The sequence below is a fragment of the Hyalella azteca genome, unplaced genomic scaffold (assembly GCF_000764305.2).
Source record: "Hyalella azteca isolate HAZT.00-mixed unplaced genomic scaffold, Hazt_2.0.2 contig322, whole genome shotgun sequence".
Taxonomy (NCBI): Eukaryota; Metazoa; Arthropoda; class Malacostraca; order Amphipoda; family Hyalellidae; genus Hyalella; species Hyalella azteca.
This window is the reverse complement of record NW_025930675.1, coordinates 116295-130385: the sequence shown is the minus strand read 5'-3', so window position 1 is coordinate 130385 and position 14091 is coordinate 116295. Positions and strand designations below refer to the sequence as shown.

The 14091-nt window shown below is 38.1% G+C and overlaps 1 protein-coding gene across 1 annotated transcript in view; it reads left to right on the top strand.

Moving 5' to 3' along the window:
• LOC108670512 (protein sax-3) overlaps positions 1 to 14091 on the top strand; it is a 136373-nt gene that overhangs the window by 74477 nt on the left and 47805 nt on the right. The window lies entirely within an intron of this gene.

Sequence of the window (14091 nt, the reverse complement as noted above, 5' to 3'; positions counted from 1 at the left end):
ACGCTACCGTCGAAATTGCAGGTGATCTTCTGAAATTGCAAGAAACTAGCTAGAATAAATTTAATATAATAGTGAAAGAGTTCGGCGTCTGCTGGTGCGTTTCCTTCAACACCGTTCGGTCGAAATTGCAGGTCAGGCACCGTACATAACCCTCTACCGCCTGACATGAGTAACCATGCAGAGCGATATTGTCACGCGCCTACTTCCCAAAAATGATGTGTTGCTAGTGAGCGCAAAATGACTTGCACTGATGGTTGCCGCCACGTACGACAACTTTAAAATGTTCTTTTTTGCGTACAATCAATAGTTCATGTATAATTTAACTTGAAAGTTACGTTCCCGGAGATGGACATACGGCGGTAGAGAATTTAAAGTCGCTAAAGTACATGTAGTGGCCCCTTTCTCGTCTGTGATCAGTTGGTGAAGCTGAGAAGCCGTCAGTTATTGGCTAACGTCGTTACGAAGTATTAACTATTTTTCATAGTAAGGCTCCTGATCTTGAAATTGAAGACATACTGAAAAAAACTCTGCGCATAGTCCAAGTAGTGGCATGCTTCTTACCATCAGCAAGGGCAAAGAACGGACATGACACTGATACACCCTTTCTCTGGCCAAAATTGTTCAGAATGACCAACGCAAGGTCAAAATGTGCATCGCTATTTGAACAAATCACTCATTTCGATTAGGGCGATAGCGTTTCTTTTCAAACCGAAACATTGACGACTCAAACCAGAAGCCTCTAAACTTCCGCATATAATTCTGATGGGCACAAAGATTTATACCAAGCGCCCAAAACCTAAAACAATGAAAAACTTAGCAATATATATTTTATGTTCACTACTTGCAAACCAAATTTACGCCCGTCAACGTGTCGAATTATAACTGCCTGCCGGAGCGTAAGTGAGACAGTATAGTTGCTAATTAAGTGTGAACTCACCCTATATGTCTGCATTATATCAGTTGTTTGATATGCTCTTGATATTATTTGTATTTGCTGAAGTTTATAGTTACTATGCTACGTTCGTAAGGTCGTAATTTCTCAGTGCAAGGATTCACAAATGACGTCTTGTATATTGCCTTCACATCTCACGTAGCGGGTCAAGTTTGGGCCGCCTAATCTCGTGTAGAAAAAGCCCTCCGCAACGCACGGCTTAGCTATGCAGCTCTCGCATTTTTCAATGAGATGCTCATCTGGGCGAGAATTTCTCGCTTTTGCCAGGATTTGTGGAGCATTTTTTTCGTGCCGCTTCTCCCTCGCTTGTAACTGGGCCTCAAATCCGTGTTTATAGCCCGTCTGGGGCCCATTGCCGACCTGGGGACCAATTTCCCCCATGGCAATGGCCCAGCAACGGAGTGTTACCACTCGCCAGGAATGCCGAGCAAACCCTAACGCTTCTAATCTCCACCCTAAACGCCACTTCTCTACTTCACTGATTGTGCAGTCTTATAATCGCTCGTTTTTGCAATTGTTTTTTTGTGACTGCAGATACTCCAAAAAATAACCCGTGATTGCAGCGTTACGAAAAGTTTTCGAAGCGGTGCACTTTTTCTTTCGTCTCTTTTTATTTGTACGAGCAAGATTTTTGAAAGCTCATCAAATCACGGTTTTTGTTTAAATAATTGTCTTCTTTAAGGGAATGCCAATTGATTTATCAGTTCCATTATTATTAGTTTTCTTTGCAGGAATTGAAAAAAACACGGCCATTGCTATACTTATAACTATAACTTACTGCGACTTGGCGCATTCTTGAAGGGCAAATGTTTAAATGTAAATACATTGAAATTGAAATATTCTAACTTTACCTTACTTTCCTTTCTTTCTCTCCTTTCTTACTTCCTTTTTACTACTTTCTTTCTCGCTTTTGTTTAACTATCATGCTCTTTCTCATTTTTTACTCTCGCATCTTTCGCTGATCGAGCATAGATAGCAGATTTCATGATGAGCGCGTGTATACGAGGAGCTTGTTGACAATACGAGTCATATACGTGCTACGTACGAGTCATATACGTGCTTGTTTACACGTATATACGTACGAGTCATATACGTTCTACGTACGAGTCATATACGTGCTTATTTTCACGTATATACGTACGAGTCTTCTACGTCCTACGTACGAGTCATATACGTGCTTATTTTCACGTATATACCTGTCTCTTATACACATCTAGATGTGTATAAGAGACAGGTACATTTGACTNCCTACGTACGAGTCATATACGTGCTTGTTTACACGGCCGTGACTTCACCCGAGGCCGTTGCTCCGATGGCTCGCGTTCAGCTAATGCCGGCGCTCTCACCCTGTCACATCTCCTGAGATTTTCAGAGGTTTTTCTTGTGTTCAGATATGCCACACACAGAGAAATAAGTAGGACTTTGTCTAAATAGCGATGTATTTTTGGTATTGTTCCGGGTCAACCTAACCTAGTTCAGCCCGGCAAAAGAACGTATCAGTGCTACGTGCAAAGTTTTTCAGTATTTTGATAGTATGACGCATCCATTTTTTGAGGGCATGACAGTTGCCAGTTGCTCTCTTTAACACGAAAATAAACATTTGATGCTATTATTTTTTATAACTAGTCATGAATTTAGTTTTATTTGCGAACTCAATGGGGCATATTATTCATCAGTTGTTAAATTATTTTATTATTACTATGGATTTCTTCTTTCAACTTTGGTGGACTAAAAGATTGTGAGAATGTCCCTAGTATTTTGTTTTGAAATCCTGCTCATTTTTGTACAAGTTATACTGCACCGATTTCAGTTATTACGTCTTGGCCATAATAATTTATTTAATTATTACTAAATTAATGCGAAGCTAAATTGCTCATATGAGTCCCTAGCGAGTCTCCTTTGCAATTCTATTTCGAATCATTAGTTTATGGTAAATGATAACTTAAATTGCTCGAGTTTTCTTTGGTTAATCGATTGATCATATTTACTGATTACTCCACGGCTACGCATAACATTCATTCGTTAACATCGTGGAAAAATTTCCCGATTAAAACGTTCTCGGTTTAAATATGAGGAAGCAATATTCTAAAAAATTATTTTAATAAATTTGCATGAACTGGATATTACTTTATTTGACTGCAAAATGTAAATTACTAAATAATCTTAATTCTTGAGCAGCACAAAAAAGGATTAGTTTTGTGCTTGTCGATGCCGTGATGATTAACTGCGAGTCTTGTGTTTTATTTATAGAAGTAAACTAAGTGTTGAATTTCACTCAGCTCGCTTTCTTTCTCGAGTTGCCGTGCATGGAATTCCTACTGTATTATAACAGAAGTCTTGACTGATCCATGCAATTTGGCGACCCGATCATCTTATTCTTGACTGATCCACCACATTGCCGGAAATGACGGGTGATCTGCAATTTATTTTGATAAGTAACTGCAATTTCCATGACATTTCTGTGCGACGTCTCCGTAGAAAAGATATTTTTCGTCGTCATCTTCAGCGATTGCAAAAAAAAACACCGAAATTAAGCTTTAAACTATACGCTAATATTGTGTCGCTAGTACAAAATTATTTTTGTTTAATAATTACGTTAGTATTTTACGTGCAATTCATGGATAAATTAAAGTTACGTTATTATTTGCACAGAAGTAAAAGCGAGGACATTCCATTTTATAGCATGGCTATTATGCTATTACCAGCTCAGCGTAACTACACATTAGGACGTTGCCGCTTACTGTATTTTTTGATCGTGATGAGTAATGTGATGTAAGTGATCTTCACGCGTGCTTGTACAGAAATACGGCTCCCAAATTAACTTGGAGCTCACAAATACGGCTTTCAAATTATGTCGGTCTTCATAAATACCACTACAAAATTAGATCCGCAGTACGGCTCCGAATTTAGTTTGCAAATACGGCTCCTAAATTATTTTGGAAATACTGTTCGGAAATTAGTTTGGATATACGGCTTCCAAATTAACTCAGTGTTCGGCACATTGTGTACAGAGTCAGAACAACATCAGACATGACGTTAAAATTTCCGCCACACCGTTGCTACAACATTATACGACCTTTGGATGCAATTCGCAACACAGTGGCATATATTGAGGCGTGTTAACTCGCAGGTCTACAAGGTCTAATCACCGGACAACACCTGCCTGCCATGAAAGGCTTCCTATTATCGATCTGTTGTAGATGTTCGCTCTTGATCCGCTTGTTAAACGGATTATTTTCCCTGGTCTTTTTGGTGCAGGGCGTTCTGATCACGGGCTTCCTTGATGACTTAATTAAGGTGGAACTATGCAGCGCTTCCGGTAATGCTTGTGAAGTGTTAATGCAGATTTGTAGACCAATTGTAATTTTAGTGGTATTTTATTAGTGCTTAATACTACTGAGCCACTTCATATTTTATGGCCTTTTGTATGCTGGTTTTTCTTGTTTTTTATCGTTGTTTATCTTTCTCAATTCAGCTTATATGTTTAAATATGATCTGGAAATGTTGATGGTTGCAGGCTACATCGTTAAATATTATGCTCATCTCCCCACAATTTTTTTATCAATTAAAAAAAATCTTCGACTTTGATTAATGCCATCTGCTCACCCCTTCGGTTGTTTTCTACCATATCTTGATTTTTGTGTTATTTTTATGTAGATAAATCCTGAACTGATGCAAAAATCTTCAACTTTTCTGAAGCAGATTATTATTTTTATGTAGATAAATCCTGAACTGATGCAAAAATCTTCAACTTTTNCCTTCGGTTGTTTTCTACCATATCTTGATTTTTGTGTTATTTTTATGTAGATAAATCCTGAACTGATGCAAAAATCTTCAACTTTTCTGAAGCAGATTATTATTTTTATGTAGATAAATCCTGAACTGATGCAAAAATCTTCAACTTTTTTGAAGCAGATTATACCAAGTAATTTACTTTATATGACGACGCAAGTCTTTTCTTTTTTTGCTCTCGTAAAATCCTCATTGCAAATATTAAACTAAGGTAGATTGCCTGATGAAGTATATAATTTATCAGTGATAAATTATTAATCCTCACGATTAATCCTCGTCGCGGACGTTAATAACGAGTCGAGGTGCATAAATCCTGCTCCATTTTCCCTCTTGGGTGCTCTTGTTCTTAGCTAATTGCAATTATAAACGCATTAGTTCTTCGCTAATTGCTTACATGCTGGGGTTGTCAAGTACAAAAATTGCAAATTTTAGTTTTTGACTCGACTTCCTATTTTAATTCTCGAGAATATTTTTTTCTATTTCGTTATCTTCATTTCCTCCATTGAGATTTCAAGTTAATCTCAGTAATTGCTTGGTTTACTAGAACAATAAGCTGTTGCGATTTTTTTCCGGGGCTAAGGAGATTTTTCAACGCGATTATTGATTTTTTTACGTCGATTTTATGTAACAGCGATTCAAAAAAATTTACTACTTGTCTGTTTACAACTATTTTCATTTCGCTGTCGTTATTTTGTCTTGTCTCTTCATGTGAGGCTGCTTTTTTTCCTGCATACTCATTTTCACACCTTTTCCTTCTTTCCAGACCATTTTGCTCCATGCTGAATTTTCCTCAACCCTGTTCAATCGCTGCATCTCCTGTCTCCCTTCTTTACTTTTTTCTTTCCTTATCTTCTTCTCCCTCCCTGTCACTGACAGAGTGTGAAGCCCTGTCTGTAGGACGCGCGCGTTCCCAGCTCGCCGCTCTCAATCACTCGCCCCGCTGTCCATATCTTGAACCACTTCTCAATGCGAATCTTGACCCGCTTATCTATGGCTCGCAGACCTGCCGATCGTCCTTCTGCTTGAAGTTTACCACGATTTTGAACAGGGTGCGCCCTGATACAGCGAGCACTCAAGAGTTGCTGTCCCCTCTGCAGATGCCACATTGCGATCCTTGCTTTGGTCTAAGGAACGCTTCGCCAGCAAATTACGATAGCTGTGGTCCTCTTCAATCACTAATGTCGGAGATGCAGTAGCAATCGATCGCGGATACATGGGTCATAGATGAAAACATATAAAATTGCTACAAAACTAGTCCCAATCTTCAGTAATAATTTTCTGGCTAGCAAAATTTTGCTAATTTGAAAATGTATCAAGTTTCGTAGAATGTGAAATTGGAAATTATGTAAACAAATGGTAAGTTGATCATGGCGATTTGTAAAGTTCCTCTACGTCGAATAAGCACTTTTCGTAGACGTAGTCTACGAAAGTCGTACCCATATAGTACGTAAAAAGTCTACGTAGAATAAGCACTGTTCGTAGACCACTCTTCGTATTTTCTACGTCGAATAAACACTTGTGTTACCGACAATGCAGCTTAAAGTTTAATAAAAAAACTCATTAGTCAGTTTTGCGTCCTTGTTCCCAGTTTTTGTTGGATGAAAGTTTATTCTGTAGAATCAAATCGATCATTTTGCTGTAATATAAAATGAGACGATGAACAAAAGTGACTCTTGCCAAGTGACTAAAAGCCGCGCTTTTTTACGTCAATATTCGGAGATAAGTTAATCCAGTGAGACGGATCATGTGCTGCTCAATCGTCGAAAAATAATCTATTCGTGTATTTTAATGCCGGATCAGGCTAGTTTTGCCGATATTTTTCCTTATTAACCTAAATGCCTAGTTTAAAATTGAGGGACTGTACGACAAATATGTCGTCCCTTAAAATATGAATCGTGGAACATATTTTTTCCTTCAACTGCAACCGAGTTCTATTGAAGTCATACCCATAACTATTGCTCACAAAGATGCAAAAACTAGTGAGGTTGAAGAGTCCTCAAAACCTCCCACGTTTCGAAAGCTGCACACGAAGATCCCGTTAAATGCCACATGCAGAGCCAGAATTCAGATTACGTCCTTGTATTGAGATATCAGCGATTGAATCCTCTTGTTGATGATAAATTGATGTCTTTTACCGGTAGCCAGTCTCTGCAATTAAAACACTCTCCACAAAAACCACGTCAGGAAACTGGTTTGAAAGTCGGCACTAGGAATTAAGCGGTTGACTTCTCTCGGTGCCTTATCGCTGCCTGTCAAACCCATTCTCCGTGATGCGACAACCGATGTCCACTGCCTTCTGCTCGTAGTTTCAGTGTTGGATGTGCAGCCGATTGAAAGAAAGACAGCCAGTCTATTGGTGACCATAGATCGCTATTTCTCTTCTCGCGAAAGCTCAGTGAGAGAAGAATTGATGGATTGCCTGACATGAAGTGAACCTGTACGGGCAATGAAGTGTTCTCCTCTAGTGCTACAAATTGAGCGGAAGGGAATCGAATGCTAAATCTAGTAATGACTTAAGAGCTCGAATGTTAATCTATGGTAGACAGATTATATTTAGGATGTAATTATAAAATTGAATATGTAACTTTCAACAAAACATTAGAAAATCAATTTATTTTAGGTTGAGTTGTGAGGTTGTATAATTGTATATTTGTTGAAACATGGGTAATTATTAGAAAATTCAATGGTAGCCTTCAAGCATTCTAACAGCCTAACGCATACTGAGCCCTTGGGTGGAACTGTTGTACCCAGTTAAACTTACAATTCTAATCTGATAGAAGTAAATAAAATTTTTGAGGTGGGCCCTGAATGATTCGTTGCCAAACGCAATTCATTTCCACTTGCAAGAGGATTGATTAATTGAAGTCAACTGTTACGCGTGTGTGAGGGTTGAGATGGAAGGGAGGAATTGAGGAATGGCTGCTACTCAGTGAGACATCTGAGAGAAGCATGAGAGTTGAGAGAGGGGAATTGAGGAATAGAAAAGGCGTCTGAGAGAGTTGAGGGAGGAAGCAATTGAGGAATGACTGCTCACTGAGGCGTCTAAGAGAGGCTTGAGAGTTGAGAGAGAGGAATTGAGGAATAGAAAAGGCGTCTGAGAGAGTTGAGGGAGGAGGAAGCAATCGAGGAATGACTGCTCACTGAGGCGTCTAAGAGAGGCTTGAGACTGATAGCGACAGCTCTCCTAGTCAAGCGTGGGAGCGTCCTACCCTCCACGGCTAATTTTCCTCTGTGCTGGTCACACTTGTTTTGAATTCTCGCTTAATTCTCATCTTCAGTATTTAGTGTTCGTCTCTCCCTTTCTTGCATTGTTTTCCTCTCGTCCACTGACACTAATTAATGTTTTGTACTATCTTTTTTTAGCTTTTCTCCCTTTTGCTTTTATATTATCTGCTATACTCTCTGTGTCTTATGTTTTTAAAATTTTCTCTTTAGCTTTTGTGTCATCATTTGAACTTCAGTGTTGTCCATTCTTTTTGCAGCTTAACTACACTGCCTCAAAATTTAATGGCCCCATTTTGGTTCCTTATTTATCTGCTTAAAATTTGTTTGTCAGTTTGAAGTAAATTCTAAACCGCAATCAATTCTTCATTCAGTAGCGTAATCCAAAGCATCCTCATTTTTCATCTCAAAAAATACTAAAATATTCATTTTGGGACCGAAGATGATGAGTATTGAAGTCGGCTATCTGATGACTATAGCGTTTGTGGACGTATTTGTGGACTCTCGATTACCGACCTTTTCTATCTACAAAAATATTCCGAAATTTAAACCCTAACTCGCTGGTGGATCGCGTGCTGATCTCTGATGAAACAGATCCCAGGACTGGCTTGATCGCTCGACCCGATCTAAACCATCGCGCTCATTTTCGTCATGCGATCTCTGGAGAGGAGTTCGCTTGTCATGATTACATTTTAAGTTGATTGATATGATAAAAGTCTGACTTAGAGATAGTCGGCCGTACGCATCAGCAAAATATTTCCTGCATGAAGAATAACAGTTTCACCCACATTTCCAGAATCCCTTGACGAGTTTCATTTTAGTTATTATTAACTGAAACAAATACACTATTTCCATTCAGCTAACTGCTTATACTGCCATTAGCTAGTTGTGTGAAGTGCCGTTCGTGACTTCTTGTTGTTTGCAAACTCTAGGTTTAAGTCATACAGTGTGTTTATGTCTATTTCACAGCCATGCCTAGCTCTTTATAATGTCTACCTTCATGCCAGGTTTCTCTCGGATCTACATCCGTTTGTTTGAGGTTAACAGGTTCCGTGAACTTTGACCGGACGAGCAATGTCTTCATTGCAGTGCCTAGAAAGAAAACTTTTACGATCGAACGCGCCGGTAAACGCGAACGCACGAAACGAAAGGTATTAGTTGTGGCTCATAAACTATTAGTTTGGAGGTATTAGTTTGTGAATAAAATTTGCCATCATTATGTGAGTTGATTTCTCCATTAGTCTCTACCGCAATGCATTTATCGTTTTTGTTTTGGGGCGTCAATATAGCACATGTGGAAAATTCTTTGATATTTTTGGTACAAATAATTTAATTTGATTGCGGAAACTCTATAGGAGAGTTACGTATATTTGCTTCTACTTGTGAAACTTTTTTTTACTTTAATTGACTTGCGTTGGCTTATTTAATTAAAATTTTCATCACTCAAAAAATCTTATATGTTCACTAAATTACATTTTAAAAAATGATGCATACCTTCGCTGAATGCATACATGAAAATTTAACGATGTACAAAATTCTGGTAAAATGTTCAAAGTTAGCAAGGTAATTTTATGACAATCTATTGCAATTAAATATCATGGCGAAACCGAAGTCTCGTCCTACGTCAAAGAAAGCCGAGCTCCTATAAATGCCTTCACACGGTTTCCCTTCTTTGTCAGCGCTAAAACTTATTCAAATCTCCATTGCCATGCTAGTTGATTTCTTATATAGCTTTCTCCCTTAATTGTAAACGTTAGTGTGTTTCAGGGCCTATGCTTTCAAAAAAGTTAAGAGATCGTAATTAAGTTCATCCGCCAATCATTGACGGCCTTTTGAGCAAAATCCACCCACCAATCATAGACAAGAAAATAGAGCGTAAGTACTTACGTTCACTTAGCAAGTTTTGAAAGTATGGCCCCAGGCCAGTTTCTGCTCATTGGATTAAGCTGTTCAGTTAGAAGTAGTCTTCCAACAATAATCTGTACTGAATTTAATAATATTGTTTATCCGAAATTCATACTTTATCCTTATAAAAATAGGCCGACGAGAAATGTTAACGAGTTACTTCTGTTGGGAATATGTCCGTGACCGAAAATTAGTCGTCACTGCGCCCCATGCAATTTATATTAAAAGAATAACTGTACGTACTCACATGCATGCGTATATTTTTTTGAACGCCCCAATCACGTAATTGCATGAGCCTAAACCTTGGCGTTCAACGATGGAGCCTTCATTGGTTAAAGTCACAGGAGTAGTGGATTTTGGTCTGTTATTCGGGCGGTCTTCGTTAGAAATGCTAATTCTGGTCGCTGTCAAGCAGCACACCAAACCCAAAACGCGCCCGCTTGCTTTAAAGTTCGAGGTGCCAAAATTGGTGCTTTTCATTAAGTTTCTGCAGACCTTTGGTCTTTTTTTTACCGTACTTGCCAATTATGTGCCTCGCCATGGACCTCGCTCTGCATTCACCAGAAATACAGGCACGACTGTGAAACCAAGAACATGTAGTTAGACCGACAGTTATTTCTCTTTCGAGTTATGGAGCGCAGTTTTTAAGACAAATCTAACTTGACTAGACGTGTTCCTTTATTATTTGAATTACATCGTGTACTTAAATCTATACTTTATTCGTGGTTTGTAGCAATATGAGCAGGGAGTTTTGTTGCATGTTGTTCGCTCATTGAGTCTTTTAAAGAATCGTGCAAATTAACTGCGCAAATAAGGAATGCTTAGGAATATTTCGACCGATATTGAAAGACTTGCCATGAATATCTAGAGCTGATCTAAATAAAATATTAATTATTTTTATATTTCATCGAGTTTAATTGGTTACCATTATACATACAAATTGCTTAGCCGAATTAATTTTCATCAGTGCCTCCAAGCATTTTTGGGAACGAGTTTCTATTTTTGAAGCCATCAGTTGAGCTGATTATCACTTACAATTGATCGCCATATTTATTTTTTTCTGATAAGAAATTCGAAATAGATTAAAATATATTATTCATCGATTTTTCTAGTATTTTTCCTGATTTTGGACTCCAGGAGATCCTCAAATTGCCGACATGCTGTAATCTCTACATAAATGACCAATTAATCAAGTTTTGCCGTGTTCAGTACCAGCGAATTTTCTGCACTCATTCAATTGTTCATTAGCGTTTTAAACTGAAAAAAAAATCACTGTTCTTCTATAATATGACTATCAATATTCATCGTTACAATACATCAAATTTTTTTTCCCCGTACAATATAAACTATTAAACTTTGTGATGAATATGTTTAGATAATTCAAATAAATTTTTATAACTTGATATTTATGTTTAATTGTTTCTGAAATTTTATATAAACAAAGCATTTGTTGAGCTATTTAATGCGGGAAATCTAGCAAGTGAATTTTCTGGGACATTATTTCAGTCCCAACATGCGATTTGTGACTTTGATGTACTTTTCGCAGCATCTCAAGCCTTGCAATTTCATTATATAATCTAAATAAGAAAAAACAGCCGTATAAATAAAATTTAACACTAACTAATCCTAAATTTTTCTGTGAGGCAAGTTCACCTAAATTTTCATCTAGAAAAAAGTGCTGGTGATTTCTGTAAGAAAGTGCGCAGACGCTCGTTATTTGAGATTATTAAACCTGCGGGCTTGAGCCTTGATGGTTCGGTGTTTTGAATTGGGCCATCTCGCCCAGGTTCGTTTTATCAGGCCATCGCGGCTCTAAATCGCCCGTAAATGGCTTTAAAATTGCTCACGTAATTACTGTTATGAGAGGACCTGATTAAAACCATGGCTAAAAACACTGCATTATGTTAATGGGGAAGCTGCCTCCTCCGTACCTCATATATATACTTATTCTGTGGATATACGCTCGTTTAATATGCTGGTCTGACACCCAATGAGGCAAAACACGCGAGCTTTCCCTTCAATCCTTATTTAAAACAATCAGATACTCCCAGCCAGTCTTGCATTGGCCTTTTGTGTTACTGCTCTGTGGTGCGGCGTTGCGGCTCAGCAATGTTCAGATCTTCTAATTTCTTTATTTTCTCCGCAAAAAAACTGATCAAACTTATGATTTTTTTTGTTAATTATGATGACAGATCAAACTTATGATTTACTTTGTTAGTTATGATGGCAGATCAAACTTATGATTTTGTTTGTTAGTTATGATGACAGATCAAACTTATGATTTTGTTTGTTAGTTATGATGACAGATCAAACTTATGATTTTGTTTGTTAGTTATGATGACAGATCTAACTTCTGAATTTGTTTCATTACAGGCTTCTTACAACTTCTTAACTGAATGTTCCTACGTATTTTTGGTAGCTCCCTATCTTTGGTCTATTTAGAATACAAATGTGTTCATTTATGATCACTGATGACCAACGTTTATTTGAAACACACTTTGCTCGCGCGACCTAAATATCATCACGTCTTTGTTTATTATTGCAATCCTGGATTCACTTTGCTAGGTTCATTTGCAATTCATTGGGAAGGCCGAGAGCGGCCAGGGATAATCTTCACTGCAATATCCGATCCTCTTGCGAACAAATCCGGCATTTTGTTATTGACTTAATGGACTCTCCATGAGCCCTGAAACCCCCTTGGGCCCCTGCGGTATTCTGGGCCTCTGATATTAAAAATAGTTTATTGTTTAGGAAAAAATTATTTTAGACTGTTCATGTTGGAAATGTTTAGTTGAGCGAATTTATTGTGTAATCTATTCCCTTAATCTACAATATCAAGCAGGTTTTCATTCAATGGAAACCTTTGTTCAAGTCGCACAATCTTACGAAAATTCCACCCGCCTACCTCGCGTGGTTCCACGAACGCCGTTAAAAACATGAACTAGACGCACTTTTAATTGCTTGTCCTCAACGTTTGACCGACCAATGACCGCAAATTTTCTAAAAATTACATAAAATAAATGTGGCAAAGGTTATAGGCGCTGCCCCTCCCATGAACTGCTCGTAGGCTGTGGTCATTTTATTTCCGCGTGAACACAGGCGCATCGTCTGACCATCCCTGAGAGTCATAACTTTCTGAGGCGGAAATTCTGAGCAATAAAAGACAAGGTCCTGCGAATCGCGTTTATTTTTATTTTAATATTTTGAACCTACGTCCAAGTTGCCATGCGCTCTCTGTCGATCATTTATTGCTTGAACAAACGGGGTTTACATGCTGAATTCATAATTGATGATATGGAAAATTATTTTGGGAACATTATATCATCATTCATGATTTCAGACCAATTGAAGATTGTGCTGAACATTTTCATTGTAATTGAACTTTATTATTTGAGCAATTACTTTAATTAGTTAGATCAATTACTTTCATTATCAACCACCTCCCGAATAGGTTCTCAAGTTGTAAATAATTTGTAAGGTCCTTCTAATATTTCATATTTAATATAGTATTTTCACTTTGCAGTACAGTTCAAGTTATAGTCGTGGCATCCTCGTAAACCAGTCTCTAATCTAAACGCTCCATTAAACTGCGCTTCATATGGGTACGCTGTTAATAAAGCTCCACTGTTTCACTGGCTGCATTTTTTGAACGACATTCGCGGATACGGAGATCATTTGGTCACGAGGACTCCCACATAAAGCGCTGCGCTGTGTCATTACCAAGCAACAGGTGCAGAAATGTGGTCTCGGCTCCCCGCACAATATTTTAATGATGAGAAACGCAAGGCCAAGTGCGAGTTTCCAGGACTTGGACTGGAAGGCACCGAAGTTTACCTTTCAGTCATTTTGTTTAATTTAACGATTTTAAAAATTTGCACGCTAATTATTGTTAAACCGTTTCATGCGAATGTAAGTTCTGGCCGAGCACCAGTTTCCGTTCAACATCAACATTATTTTTGAAACGCATTAAATGAACAAATCGATCTTTCATGGCATACGGCATCAAAGCTCTATGCGCTCTATACGTACGTTACTGCCACACGCGTAGTTCAAGTGATCACTTGACAAAATTTCATATCAGCCGTCCACCCTTGCCATTATGAAAACTACATGTCGCATGATTATCAACCATTTATTGTTATGACCGGAAATTATATGGAGTCATGAAGCCACGTGAAAGTTTATTGCTGCCAATAGATGATGCAAAGGTTGGTGTAACT